The sequence below is a fragment of the Ovis aries genome, chromosome X (assembly GCF_016772045.2).
Source record: "Ovis aries strain OAR_USU_Benz2616 breed Rambouillet chromosome X, ARS-UI_Ramb_v3.0, whole genome shotgun sequence".
In the NCBI taxonomy this organism is placed as follows: Eukaryota; Metazoa; Chordata; class Mammalia; order Artiodactyla; family Bovidae; genus Ovis; species Ovis aries.
In genome coordinates, this window is record NC_056080.1 from 45773249 (window position 1) to 45789098 (window position 15850).

Consider the following 15850-nt stretch of genomic DNA (forward strand, 5'->3'; position numbering starts at 1 on the left):
ATAGTGTAAATTTAAGATGTACAATGTGATATCTTTCATACAGGTATATGTTAAAACCTTTCCCACAATAAGATTAATTAGCATATCCTTCACCTCACATAATTAGCATTTTATTGTTGTTGTCATGGTGAGAACATTAATGCTCTACTCTCATAGCAACTTTCAAGTACACAAGACAGTATTTTTAACCATAGTCTTCATGCTCTATGTTAGGTCCTTGGAACTTAACTATCTTACAACTCGAAGTTTGTACACTTGGATGAGCATCTCCTCATTGTACACCACCCTGAGCCCCTCAGCCCCATTTTCTTTTATATACTTAAATGGTAGTAGATTGAGTCCATTAAAAAAAAAAAAAAAACAACTTCAAAAGTGGTTAATTCTGCTTGCATAGAACCGCATTTTTTTACTTGCCATGATGTTTTGCTCAGTTTTTCTTGTTTTTGTCTCATAGAAAACTATCTAATCAATAAGTATGCATAGTTGGGCCCACCCTCCCTATTTTTTACTCCATTTCCAGGGCAGCAAAAGAGGATGAAAATAAAAGAGTTTGGGGTACATCTTTTTAATACATTCTTACTCTTTAGAATACCCTGAAACGTTCAACCTCTAAGTCCAGATTTAGTTTTAAATTCATGACTTCTAAACTGATAAATACATATGATCATTACTAAAACTCCTTCTAAAAAAATATGAAAAAGACCGTCACAATACAATTATGGGCTGCTGCTGCTAAGTCGCTTCAGTCGTGTCCGACTCTGTGCAACCCCATAGACAGCAGCCCACCAGGCTCCCCCATCCCTGGGATTCTCAAAGCAAGAACACTGGAGTGGGTTGCCATTTCCTTCTCCAATGCATGAAAGTGAAGAGTGAAAGTGAAGTCGCTCAGTCATGTCTGACTCTTAGTGACCCCGTGGACTTCAGCCTACCAGGCTCCTCCGTTCATGGGATTTTCCAGGCAAGAGTACTGGAGTAGGGTGCCATTGCGTTCTCCGAATTATGGGCTAGTAGGCTTTAAAAAGTTTCAGACAAGTGTGATAATAGATGAAAGCAACTTGAAATGTTTTATTGAGACAATGACCAATCAGGTGGATAATATCACAACAGTAATGTCAGTTCATTTTCAGTATGAGGTAATCTTCATTTTTGTATTAAAATAAAAGAAAAATTTTAAAATTGTATGGCAAAACCAATACAGTATTGTAAAGTAAAATGAAGTAAAAATAAAATTAAAAAAATAATTAAAAAAATTAAATTACTTCACCTAATTCACCTGGGGATGCAGAATAATAGCTGTCGTCCTGGTCAGATCTTTAAAAATAATAGATTTAGAGGTGTGTGTGAGTGTGTCTGTATGTGTGTGAGTGTGTGTGTACACAAACTACCAAGGCAGATCGTATAAGGGAATTTAGAAGTATATAGATTTTGTAAGGTGTGATCCTCACACCTTGGGTAAAGAGCATTTATTATTTTCAGGTCCTGGATCTAACGTCCAATGTGGATGTTTGGACTGAGCTGAACAAAAGGCATCATCTGCTCAAGGGGAGATTACCTGTAGCCCAGGCCAGGGAGTCCCTGGGGAGGGAGCTTAGCTGTTACTAAGCCCAGGTGGTAGAGGGTGCATCCATGAGCAGGAGTTCCCCTCCTCAGGGGCATCCTTCTTCTTGGCCACAGGGATAAAAACAAGTGCTTTAGTGGGGCTTTTCTTGATCTTTCCCTCTCCTCCCTCAGAATCCTGGCCCTGTGTGCCAGGTGCTTGCTGCGGGTGGCATCAGGGATTATTCTGGTGGTGGGATCCATAGCGTGGAGTGGGCCTCTGTTGTAGGTTGCTGCTGGCATCACACCCACTCTCCCTGTGCTCTGCCTCTGGCTCTTCAGAGATGCCTGGTAAGTGTCTTGGACCAGGAGTGGTGGATTGGTCCCTAAGGTGACTCAGCAGGTAGCTGAGGCCCACACCCCACTGAGGATGGCCCTCCAGGCTTGCAGTGAGGGCAGACCCAGGCAGATAGTCAGACCAGGGGCCACTAGTGGTAGCCAGGATCCATTGGCAGTAGGTAATAGATGGGGCCCTGCCAAAGGGCCACAATCACCTCATTTGTTGGTCTTGGGGGTGACCAGGCAGATGGTGTCTGAGGCCCTCGGCTGCAGTAAAGCTTTTGCTGCTGCCCTTGAATTTATCAATGATGTCCTTGGCACCTTTGGGACCCTGTGATTTTGGCACAAGGCCGTGGATGTAGAAGCCCTGGGGGAAGCCAGAGCAGTTGACAGCATAGCAGCTTCCCTTCACTGGGGCTAACCCACTGACCTGATTTCCTTAGTGGCTTCAGTGCCCTGCTTGCCCTGTACCACGTGAGACTCCACTGTCTCACCATCACCCACGTTTCATTGGTACTTGCTGATGTTTTTCCAGGTGGTGGCTGTCTGGTGAACAAACACATCTTCCTGGGTATGGTGCCTGCTGATAGCCATACTCATTCTTCACATTCAAACCACTTGACGGAGCCTCACATCCTCTTACTAATGACCTTTTTCAGCACCTTTCACTTGGCACTCATAGCGGTGGCCTTGGGGATTGCATCCCCACTGACATTGCTAGCATCTAGGGCTAGGGGTGGGTCTCTGCCTCCAAAGGATGCCAGGTGTTTCTGCGCTGCTTTAGAGGAGAAGGGAGCTGCCAACTCTGTGGGAGTGACTTCTCCCACCTAACTCACTTCTTGCCCTCCTTTTTCAGAGAATCAGAGGGAAATTTGCCCCCCGCCCCCCCCTCCCCTGCGAGGTAGGAAGGAGGGGAGTGGTGTTCAGGCTGGAGGCAGAAACCTTTCTTTCAGAAGTTTGTTGGTTAGGTCCAAGGGCTCTCTGACTTTAGTCTGAGACTCTTGGAGGGGTCTGTGGCATTCCCAGGGACAATGGGACACAGATCTAACAATGGCTACCACAGGCATGGTGACATCTCAAGGGGTGAGGGTGGGTCCTAGGCGGGGCTCTAGCTAGTGGGCAAGGCAAATGCACTGCCCAAGCCTCCTGCCCCCATGTCACAGCACCTCCTGGTTCAGGTTGGAGAGGAGGCACACTTGAAGCTCTAGGGAGGGTTCTTGAACACCCTCTTGCTTGCTTGAGTGAATGTCAGGAGAGGACTCACTTTCCACCCCACTTTCTTGGTTGGGGGGATTCACAGGCTTTTAAGGGCATTCTCTTAATATTGTCTCACAAATCCATGGCCTTTTCCCACTCCTGCTGTGTTTCCTTTGTGCATCTTGCGTTTTGTGTAATGTGAGAGAGATGACAAATGCATGATTTCAAGACCCACTCGAAGAAACCTACTGTGTTTTTTGTTTGTTTTGTTTTCGTCTTCCTTCAGAGAGATAAAGGAAGGCTGCCAGGCTGAGAATACTAGTACTGACAGGACAGTAACCTCGTTCAGGCTTATACAGACTAGTGTTCAGATTGGGTTGACCTAAAACAGACTGTCAGTTGTTGCCCCAACAAAAATGAGTTTACTCCAGATCAGTGAAGAATTGCAATATATGGTCTGCAACTATGGTGAGCCACATGCAAGTCTCCCTAACAGGGAGATGATAACGTTTAAAGGAAAGAGGAAGTTAGAAAGTCTATATTAAGCAATGTGTCCATGGGAGGCTGAGGGTTTGAAGTGTGGTGGTTTTTCATTGACTGAGTCCTGACAGTCTTTCATTGGCTGAGCTCTTGCCATTCAAAAAGAGGAAGTCTTTCTTCTTTCTGTTGGGCTCTCCTGTCACTTCTGAGAGTTCTGCCTTCTGGTCTCCCAACTCTATTTTAATGGAAGTTTCTCTTTACTAATTTTTGCAGTTCTTCCCATTGGTCAAGATCTTTCTCTGAAAACATCACTGATCAAGAGTCAGATTTTTCAGTTTCAACAGTTTTTGCCCTCACCATCAGTGCAAGAAGGACTATACCTTGGTGTGGTATCCCATGTTAGAGTGAAAGTACACAGTTTGCAAGCATAATGAAGTCACATTTGCAAAACAAGGAGGTGTAAGAGGAATAACTCTCAGGTACTTTTTACCTAAAGTTCCTGTTATCAACATCATAGATAATGGAGATCATCTGAAGCATCATGCGACCATCAGAGGTTTGGCAGATAAATTTTCAACACACCTGATCTGAATATCTTGGGAAACCTGTCTTATCAGATATCTTCTATTTCAATTTCAGAAAATCTTTACTTTCAGATCACCAGATGAAGTACAGGTCCAGTCAGGATTGGTTCTTTCATTAGGTGTATCATGTGAGTCTAAGAGACTATTATAATAGTTGGTGGCACAAGGGTTGTTTAGCAGTCACTGATAGGTGCCTTTCCAGCAAGGTTGAAGAAGGTCCTTCGGGAAGTGATTCTTCCAGTAGAGGAATTCTCCAGGTTGTAAGATGTGTTGAACTATCAGAGCACCTCTCCTTTTATCAGTCATGGGTCAAAAGAGGCAGGAGACATGTGAATATCATTTGACTATCTCAAAGGGCAAGAGATTATGTGTTCCAAAAGGGGTGGATCTGTGATTCAACAAGCTCAATGAGAAAGCTTTTGGCGAAGATAATTGGAGAGCTTCAACAAATTTTGCTGAGTCTTAAGAAATGTCGTTAGTGCATTTGACTAAACCAGAGGACAAAGGGTGGTAAGCACAGTGAAAGTGTTTTAAAGCTAGCCGGAGTAATTGACCAGCAAAATGGGGGCCTCAATCATTCTGAAGTTTGAGAGGAGTTACCAAGATAGGGATAATCTTTTTAAAGAGGACTTTTGTCACAGAAGAGGTAGTAGCCTGTCTGCAAGGGAAGGCTTCAGTCCAGTGTGAAAACCTATGTAGGTATGACTAAAACATATCTGTGACATGGGGGAAGTTGCAAAGAAGCCTATTTCCAGTGTTTAAGTGCTCAGTTAGGCAGTTAAGAGTGTCCTAGAGGAGTACAGATAGTCTTCTCTGGGTTGAATTTTGGATACGTGGGACAAGTGTATATTCAAAAGTGATATACAGGTAACCCCTCGAGGAGGGCATGGCAACCCACTCCAGTATTCTTGCCTGGATAAATACATGGACAGTGGATCCTGGCAGGCTGCATTCCACTGAGTCTCTAAGAATCGGACACAGCTGAGTGACTAACACTTTCACTTTTATGCTGGTGGATAGCTCCTCAGCCCTCAGATCATGGCTTAAATTTTACTTCATCAGATAGGTTTTCTGTTTTTTCTTATTTCCCCATTTCAGTAGGTTTATTCTCCTGTTGCTCTGTCTTGATGTGTCATGTACATTTCCTTCATGGAACATTTTGTTCTAGGGTTTCCCAGGTGGCTCTGTAGTAAAGAATCCACCTGACAGTTCAGAAGATGCAAGAGACACGGGCTCGATCCCAGGGGTAGGAAGATCTTCTGGAGTAGGAAATGGCAATCCACTCCAGTATTCTTGCCTGGAAAATTCCAGATAAAAAGGATCTTGGTGGGCTACACTCCATGGGGTTTCAAAGAGTCAGATATGAATGAGTACACATACATGTTCATTTGCAGGACAGAAATAGATGAAATATAGGCCAGAAAAAAAAATAGAAAAATAAGTGAAACAGTTTTGGTTTCTCAAAAAAATAAATAAAATTGACAAACTCTGAGCTAGATTGACTAATAAAAGAGATGATGCAAATAGCATCAGAAATGAAAGAAGAAACAATACAATTGATAATGCATATATACAAAGGATCATACTAGACTAAGATTAACAATACATGCATGCTTTTTTGCTCAGTCATGTCTAACTTCTTGCAATACCAGGGACTGCAGCCCGCTAGGCTCCTCTGTCCATGCAGATTCTCCAGGCATGAATACTCAAGTGGGTTGCCATGCCCTCCTCCAGGGGATCTTCCAAACCCAGGGTTTGAGCCCAGATCTCCTGCATTGCAGGTGAATTCTTTACTGTCTGAGCCATCAGAGAAGCCCAGGAATACTGGATTAGGTAGACTGTCCCTTCTCCAGGATATCTTCATACCCAGGAACTGGACGAATCTGGGTCTACTGCATTGCTGGCAGATTCGTATAGCGTTACAAACAAAATCTACCAAGACTGGAATCATGAAGAAACAGATCATTTGAATAGATTGAAATCTAATAAGGAGATTGGGTTCATAAGGAAATTGCCATGCCCACCCTTACACATACAAAAGACCAGGACTAGGTGGTTTCATTAGTGAATCCTACTAAACTTTAGTAGAATTAGCAAATTCTACTCAACAAAAATTAATGATAACCATTCCTGAAAATTGCAGACAAGAGAATTCTGTCAAATTGTCGTGAGGTCAACCTTACTTTGACACAATAGCTGTTGAGGCCAATACAAGATAAAAAAAGTTACACACCTATATCCCTAAGAAATGTACATGCAGATATTCTCAAAAACATTGGCAAATGAAATTCCAAAGCACATTCAAAGACTCTACATCGAGGTCATATGAGATACACTCCTGAGACTCAAAGATGGTTCATCATACCAGTCTCAATAAATGCTATATACTGCATTGATGAATGAAAGATAGAAACCATAGCATCACCTCAACAGATGCAGAAGGAAAATCATCTGTTAAAAATCTACATCCTTTCATAGTAATATCTCTCTACCAACTAAATATAGAAGGAATTATCCTAGACATGAAAAAGGACATATATGGCAACTACACATCCAACACCATACTCAGTGATTCAAATCTAGAAGTTTTCCTCTAAGATCAGAACAAGAAAATGGTGCCCTCCTCACCACTTCTCTTCAATATAGTATCGAAAGTCCCACCCAGAGTATGCAAGCAAGAAAAATAAATAAATTGGATAGGAAGAAATAAAATTGCCTCTGTTTGTAAATGACATGAGAATCTGTATAAAAAATTCTGAAGACTAGGTCAAAAATATACCAACTAACATATCAATTCAGTATGTTTTGTGTGTGTGTGTGTGTGTGTGTGTGCGTGTGTGTGTGTGTGTGTGTGGCAGTTTAAGTTATTAGTTTTTTTTTTTAGTTTTTTATTTTTTAAATTTTTTTTCCACCTTTATTTTTTTTTATTTTATTTTTTTTTATTTTTAGTTTTTTATTTTTTAAATTTTAAAATCTTTAATTATTACATGCATTCCCAAACATGAACCCCCCTCCCACCTCCCTCCCCATAACATCTTTCTGGGTCATCCCCATGCACCAGCCCCAAGCATGCTGCATCCTGCGTCAGACATAGACTGGCGATTCAATTCACATGATAGTATACATGTTAGAATGTCATTCTCCCAAACCATCCCACCCTCTCCCTCTCCCTCTGAGTCCAAAAGTCCGTTATACACATCTGTGTCTCTTTCCCTGTCTTGCATACAGGGTCGTCATTGCCATCTTCCTAAATTCCATATATATGTGTTAGTATACTGTATTGGTGTTTTTCTTTCTGGCTTACTTCACTCTGTATAATCGGCTCCAGTTTCATCCATCTCATCAGAACTGATTCAAATGAATTCTTTTTAACGGCTGAGTAATACTCCATTGTGTATATGTACCACAGCTTTCTTATCCATTCATCTGCTGATGGACATCTAGGTTGTTTCCATGTCCTGGCTATTATAAACAGTGCTGCGATCCAAAAATCTGCAAGCAATAAATGCTGGAGAGGGTGTGGAGAAAAGGGAACCCTCCTACACTGTTGGTGGGAATGCAAACTAGTACAGCCACTATGGAGAACAGTGTGGAGATTCCTTAAAAATTTGCAAATAGAACTATTTTTTAAATTTTAAAATCTTTAATTCTTACATGCGTTCCCAAACATGAACCCCCTCCCACCTCCCCTCCCCATAACATCTCTCTGGGTCATCCCCATGCACCAGCCCCAAGCATGCTGTATCCTGCGTCAGACATAGACTGGCGATTCAATTCTTACATGATAGCATACATGTTAGAATGCCAAATATGTTGCAGAATTCAAAATCAACTTAGAATAATAAGTCACATTCTAATCAGTTCAAAACCCCCCCAGTTTTGAGGTAGCATTGAAACATATATATTACCATATGGGAAATAGATGACCAGCCCAATTTTGATGCATGAAGAAAGGCACTCAATGCTGGTGCACTGGGACAACCCAGAGGGATGGGATGGGGAAGGAGGTTCAGGACAGGGGCACATATGTACACCCTTGGCTGATTCATGTCAATGTATGACAAAACCACCACAACATTATAAAGTAATTAGCCTCCAATTAAAATAAATAAAGTAATTTAAAAAATAATACTACAATATATGAGATATGGGGTGATGAGGACTTTGAGTGGATTTGTGCTTCAAAGTAGGAGAAGAAAAGTTGAGTGCTAACAAACTGTATTCAAACTAATAAAACTATTCTGAAGCAAAAGGTAAAAAAATGATAAATTTTTGACTCTACAGTTTTACCTTTTCCAAAATATCATATAATTGGCATCATGCAGTGTATAACTTTTTTCTAGACTCCCTGCTTTTATTTAATAACATTCATTCAGGTTTCATCCATTTTTTTGTGATTTGATAGCTCATTTCTTTTTATTCTTAAATAATATTCTGTTATATTGATGTACCATAGTTTCTTTATCCATTCAGCTGTTAGAGGACATTGTGGTTTACAATTTGTGTGTGTGTGTGTGTGTGTGAGAGAGAGAGTAAGATTTAAGCTGTTATATACTGCAGGTCCATGCTTTCTTGTGGTCATTAGCCTTCAAATCATTTGGTGAAATATCTAGGAGCATAATTGCTAGATCATATGGTATGAAAATGCTTAGCTAGGTAAGAAATTTCTTCCAAAGTGACTATCATTTTGCATTCCCCATAACATGGATGTGACTTTCTGTTGTTCCTCATCTGATCACCAATTGGCTTTGTCAGGTTTTTGCGCTTGGCCATTCCAATAAGTGTGTAGTGGTGTCTCATTGATTTCACCAGTCTACTTTTAAAAGTCATTTTATTTCCACATTTCTATTGGAGCATTTCCATTGTGTTTTATTACTATTCATTTCTCAGGTGTTTTATCTTTAATCTGATGTTTAAATACATCTTCTGCTCAGCAAAACTTCTGCTACTGTTTATACCATCAGTTATTACTTAGCTAAATTAGTCCTTTAATAATTTTTTCATAAAGGACTCAACACTTCAGATCATGTAATGGGAAATAGATGGGGAAACAGTGGAAACAGTGTCGACTTTACTTTTGGGGGCTCCAAAATCACTGCAGATGGTGACTGTAGCCATGAAATTAAAAGACACTTACTCCTTGGAAGAAAAGTTATGACCAACCTAGATAGCATATTCAAAAGCAGAGACATTACTTTGCCAACAAAGGTCCGTCTAGCCAAGGCTGTGATTTTTCCAGTGGTCACGTATGTATGTGAGAGTTGGACTGTGAAGAAAGCTGAGCGCCAAAGAATTGATGCTTTTGAACTGTGGTGTTGGAGAAGACTCTTGAGAGTCCCTTGGATTGCAAGGAGATCCAACCAGTCCATTTTAAAGGAGATCAGCCCTAGGTGTTCCTTGGAAGGAATGATGCCAACTGAACTCCAATACTTTGGCCACCTCATGCTAAGAGTTGAATCATTGGAAAAGACTCTGATGCTGGGAGGGATTGGGGGCAGGAGGAGAAGGGGAAGACAGAGGATGAGATGGCTGGATGGCATCACTAACTCGATGGACATGAATTTGAGTGAACTCTGGGAGTTGGTGATGGCCAGGGAGGCCTGGCGTGCTGCGATTCATGGGGTCGCAAAGAGACGGACACGACTGAGTGACTGAACTGAACTGAACTGAACTGAAGATCCTAAGGGAATAAGACATCAAGAAAATGGTGGGGCTCGAAATAGTTTTGAGTATAGGTATAGGCCTAGGATTCAAGATGTTCCATAATATATCAAATAAGCTAGTATACCATATTAGTTCTGGAAGTGCAAGCCTTGTGTACTTTTTAAGCTTTTCCAATGATTACTCATTTCTTGCTATGCAGTGAAGTTGAAAGTGTTAGTCACTCAATCAGTTGTGTGACTCTTTGTGACCATATGGATTTTAGCCCACCAGACTCCTCTGTCAATGGAATTCTGCAAACAAGAATACTGGAGTGGGTTGCCATTTCTTTCTCCAGGGGACCTTCCCAACCCAGTGATCAAACTCGGCACTCCTGCATTGCAGGCAAATTCTTTATGGACTGAACCACCAGGGAAGCCCTTGTTATGCAGAAGAAATATTAAAATGAAAGATAAGGAAATCTTCATTTTTTCAGTCTCCAGAATGTGAGACAACTCTAAAAAATGACCTTTAAAGATAAGCTCCATTATTTGCACTGAGACTTTTATTGAAGACCAACTCACTACAGCATTGTGTGATATAAACATTTGACTTATGGATAGTTTAGAGATGCATAAGCTGTGTTTATATAATCATCTGGTTTATATTTTACTACTTTGTTATTATGAAAAATTCAGAAGGACAAATTTGAAGCAAAATCATAAAAAAATAAGAATACAGAGATGTCACAAAAGCCAAGAAAATGGTAGGTAACTACATGCTTGGAGGCTGGGTGGGTCTTCAGGCCATGGTATTTCCATTTGCCAGTTCACAACATGCATAGCAAGCTCTCTAATCAAAAATTTAAGGACTCCCTGCCACAAACTTAGAAGACCCTACCAGAATTGCCCCCAAAACTGCCTCTGCCGACCATGTGGCACCACATCTACAGAGTTGGAACTTGCAAATTAGCCCTGGAACTCCTGACCCACTAGCTGTATAGGTTTATTAACCTTTAAGTAATGTGACTCTAAATTTTCTAAAATTGAACTTTTAATCCCTTTTTAAAAATTTGTTTTGCATTGTGATAGATCTTTAAGGCATTCAATATTTCCCAAATACTTTGTATATACACAGTGCCTTCAGCCATGGTCCCTCTCTTGGCCCTCTGTCTTCTGCCATCTAGGGCTGCCCTAGCTCCTTACTGTGAACTCCCTCCCTTAGGCTCTTAGAGCAACTAAAGGATAGCAGGAGGAGTTCCCTAGGATCTTACTCTTAGACAAATGTGAGTGAGAATGGGCTTCATGGTTATATGATCGACTCAGTGACACAGGTCCTTGCTCTCAGATGCTTGGAAGGGCCTCAACCATGATTTAATGATCTGCTGTCAGCATTGTGAAATTTTGAATCATTTTTGAAGCAGCAGCCCTATATTCTATTCTTACTGTATTCTGTTTATTATGTAGCCATTCCTGTGACCCAGCATCATTTCTAATTATTCTGCTCAGCATGTCTCATTAAAATCTTTTGAACATCACCCCTTGCTTTTAATATTGGTAAATTAATAATTAGAATCTTAGAAATCACTCACCACCCACCCATGCATCCAGTTATCTACCCTTCCTTCAGCCCAGTTCAACATTTATTGCACACATAACCCATACTCCAGACACTGTGATAGTTATGAAAGTAGCTATCCAGCCTGAGATGGTCAGTTGCTTGAAGTGGAGAGAAGTGACATTTATTGAGTGTCTACTATGATTAACTTCTATGCTAGGTGCTTTATATAACACTATTGTAATAGCCTTTCTATCTTCATTACATTCTGAGAGAGACATGAACAAATTGTCCATCTTATAAATGAGGAAAATTTTAGGTTAAATAATACATTTTAAGTGTTAAAACTAGAATGGGAACTCATTATTATTTTCATGCTCAGAACACTCCTGGGTTCATTCACTCTAAAAACAAGTTGTTTGAAAGAGCACCTCTAGAATTGTGGCATCATGAGAAGCTCAATGGTTCCCCTCTATCAGCGAAAAATCAGTAACTAGCTGGCTTTAGAATAGGCAAAGGAACCAGAGATCAAATTGGCAACATTCACTGGATCATTGAAAAAGCAAGAGAGTTCCAGAAAAACATCCATTTCTGCTTTATTCACTATGCCAAATCCTTTGACTGTGTAGATCACAATAAACTGTGCAAAATTCTGAAAGAGATGGGAATACCAGACCACCAGACCTGCCTCTTGAGAAACCTATATGCAGGTCAGGAAGCAACAGTTAGAACAAGACATGAAACAACAGACTGGTTTCAAATAGAAAAAAAAGAGTACGTCAAGGCTGTAATTGTCGCCCTGCTTATTTAACTTATACACAATGTACATCATGAGAAACGCTGGGCTGGAAGAAGCACAAGCTGGAATCAAGATTGCTGGGAGAAATATCAATAACCTCAGATATGCAGATGACACCACCCTTATGGCAGAAAGTGAGTTCAGTTCAGTTCAGTCGCTCAGTCGTGTCAGACTCTTTGTGACTCCATGAATTGCAGCACTCCAGGCCTCCCTGTCCATCACCATCTTCCGGAGTTCACTCAGACTCGCGCCCATCGAGTCCGTGATGCCATCCAGCCATCTCATCCTCGGTCATCCATTTCTCCTCCTGCCCCCAATCCCTCCCAGCATCAGAGTCTTTCCCAATGAGTCAACTCTTCACATGAGGTGGCCAAAGTACTGAAGCTTCAGCTTCAGCATCATTCCTTCCAAAGAAATCCCAGGGTTGATCACATTCAAAATGGACTGGTTGGCTCTCCTTGCAGTCCAAGGGACTCTCAAGAGTCTTTTCCAACACCGCAGTTCAAAAGCATCAATTCTTCGGTGCTCAGCCTTCTTCACAGTCCAAATCTCACATCCATACATGACCACTGGAAAAACCACACACTTGACTAGATGGACCTTAGTCTGCAAAGTAATGTCTCTGCTTTTGAATATGCTGTCTAGGTTGGTCATAACTTTCCTTCCAAGGAGAAAGCGTCTTTTAATTTCATGGCTGCAGTCACCATCTGCAGTGATTTTGGAGCCCCCCAAAATAAAGTCTGACACTGTTTCCACTGTTTCCCATCTATTTCCCATGAAGTGATGGGACCAGATGCCATGATCTTCGTTTTCTGAATGTTGAGCTTTAAGCCAACTTTTTCGCTCTCCTCTTTCACTTTCGTCAAGAGGCTTTTTAGCTCCTCTTCACTTTCTGCCATAAGGGTGGCGTCATCTGCATAACTGAGGTTATTGATATTTCTCTTGGCAATCTTGATTCCAGCTTGTGTTTCTTCCAGTCCAGCGTTTCTCATGATGTACTCTGCAGAAAGTGAAGAGGAACTAAAAGCCTCTTGATGAAAGTAAAAGTGGAGAGTGAAAAAGTTGGCTTAAAGCTCAACAGTCAGAAAACTAAGATCATGACATCCAGTCCCGTCACTTCATAGGAAACAGTGAAAACAGTGGCTGACTTTATTTTGGGGGGCTCCAAAATCACTGCAGATGGTGACAGCAGCCATGAAATTAAAAGACACTCCTTGGACAGAAAGTTATGACCAAGCTACATAGCATATTCAAAAGCAGAGACATTAACCTGTCAACAAATGTCCATCTAGTCAAGGCTATGGTTTTTCCAGTGGTCATGTATGGATGTGAGAATTGGACTATAAAGAAAGCTGAGCATGAAGGATTGATGCTTTTGAACTGTGGTGTTGGAGAAGACTCTTGAGAGTCCCTTGGACTGCAAGGAGATCTAACCAGTCCATTCTAAAGGAGATCAGTCCTGGGTGTTCATTGGAAGGACTGATGTTGAAGCTTCAACTCCAATATTTTGGCCACCTAATGTGAAGACATGACTCATTTGAAAAGACCCTGATGTTGGGAAAGATTGAAGGCAGGAGGAGAAAGGGTCAAAAGAAGGTGAAATGGTTGGATGGCACCACTGACTCAATGGACATGAGTTTGGGTAAACTCCAGAAGTTGGTTATGGCCAGGGAGGCCTGGCGTGCTACAGTTCATACAGTCACAAAAAGTCGGACACGACTGAGTGACTGAACTGAACTGAACTGAACTCCTGACCCAGGCTTTGTGTCAAATAAACCTCCTGTTTGAGCTAGGAACCAAGATCTTGATAAAGACATTGAGATCTGGGGGGCAATCTCTCTGGCCCTTCTGGGAAGGCCCTTACCAGGTTATTTTTTTCTTTTCCCACAGCTGTCAAGGTGCCAGGAATTGATTCATGAGTGCATCCTGACCCAAACTAGGTGATGTCACTTTATGTCTTCATTCTCTATGCTTTTACCTTTTTACTTTTCAGATAGAGTTAATAATCTATGTGGGCCTGCTTCTATTGACTCCAAAAATCCTGAGTCTGCCATTTGACTCTCAAGACAATGCCTTCCTGTCCTGTGTTCATTCCAATACCACATTCCACAATCAGTCTAATTTCTGGATCTGCAGAGTGCTCCACCTCCTCATCAATTGAAGGCTTCCCATGATGGGTTTCTCCACTTTAAGGAAAGGACTTTCCTGAACTTTGCAATGACATCTAACAATCCTAAGGTGGACTGGTATAACATATTGCACCTTAAGTATGGATGTAACATGACTTTTAATTTTGATTATGTTTTAACTTGATTTAATGACAATTTTTCTGCACATAAGAAGTTAAATGTGTCTAGACTGGTGATTTTGTACCTGATGTTTATCAAATATGGGATGAGGTCATATGGCTAACTCCTGAAGAGGGATGTCTACTATCTAATGCTCCTATATGCTGAGAACAAATAGAGCCATCTCCAGAAATTAGCCAACAGCTTAATTATAATGATTGGGATTTTTGCTGATGTGGCAAAAATGGCAATTACATTTGTCAATGGGCAATGTAATTATTCCTGTGTTTTCCAATCCCAGTCCAGGTCCTCCTTTTGCCTGGCCAGGCACTGATTAGGATTGAACCTGTCAGTCATGATGGCTTATTCCAAATGGGACCTACTGGATGTGTGACTCTTCCCTATGGATATGGCTTCCTCCTGGCTGGATAGGGAGGTGTACCCCAGGTTTAGTTTTTACTCATGGCTTCATAATAGCAGAGAAGACTCTGCTAATCTGCCACACCTTAAAACTCATTGGGAAAGATTGTATTTCACTGGGATGATTATCTGGCTTCAATATTCTTCCCCTCTCTGGGAACTACGGATATTATGCTACAAGTTGATGCTCTTACTAACTTTACTCAATGACTTTACAAGATTCTCAAAAAGCTGTTTCAATCCTTAATGTTGAAAAGTGCAAATTAGAAAGGTGGTTTTACAAAGCAGATTTGACTTAGATATTCTAACTGCTGCACAAGGAGGAACTTGTGCCATTATTCATAACCAAATGTTGTACATATGTACCAAATAGGAGCACTAACATTATTCACTTTACTAAACATATGAACAAGATGATTCAGGCTATGGATGCTCCTGAAGCCTCAGTCACCTCAATTTGGAAAACATTAACTAGCTCCCCATGGTGGAAAACTATTTTAGTCATAATAATTCTAATTGTTCTGTTTTTGCTTTTGCTCTCTGTATCTGTAACTGTGTAACTGGATTTGTATCTAACTGTCTAAAAGCTTTTAAGTTAAAAATGGTTGTACAAGCTCCTAAGAGTGCCACAACCTCCTCCAACTATTACTTGGGGCCCCTGGATCAGAGACCCTCAATATGAGAGTTAGGGGAATAGTTGCCTCAACAATTTAGAGGTGATGCCTCTCAACAGCAGGAAGTAGTTATGAAATGAAAACTATGCCCCTTTCCCTTGGTGATATAATTATCCTGAAAGAAAAGTGAGGAATGAGAGACTCAGTTCTTAGGTAGGTTGATAAGAAGTCTGTGTTCTTTGAGGAGGAGAAAGCAGTCTGGGGCTCTTGAGGAGGAGAAAGGAGTCTGGGGTTCTCAAGGAGGAGAAAAGGACTTTTTCTTCCCTACATTTCTTCATCTTAGTCATTAAAATCATAAAACATTGTTTCTTTAAGCCCAGAGCTAATGATTACAAA

General features: G+C 41.1%; 1 pseudogene; it reads left to right on the plus strand.

The window, feature by feature from the left end:
• Positions 1-1076: 1076 nt before the first annotated feature.
• Positions 1077-15522, plus strand: LOC132658796 (endogenous retrovirus group PABLB member 1 Env polyprotein-like; annotated as a pseudogene).
• Positions 15523-15850: the final 328 nt, after the last annotated feature.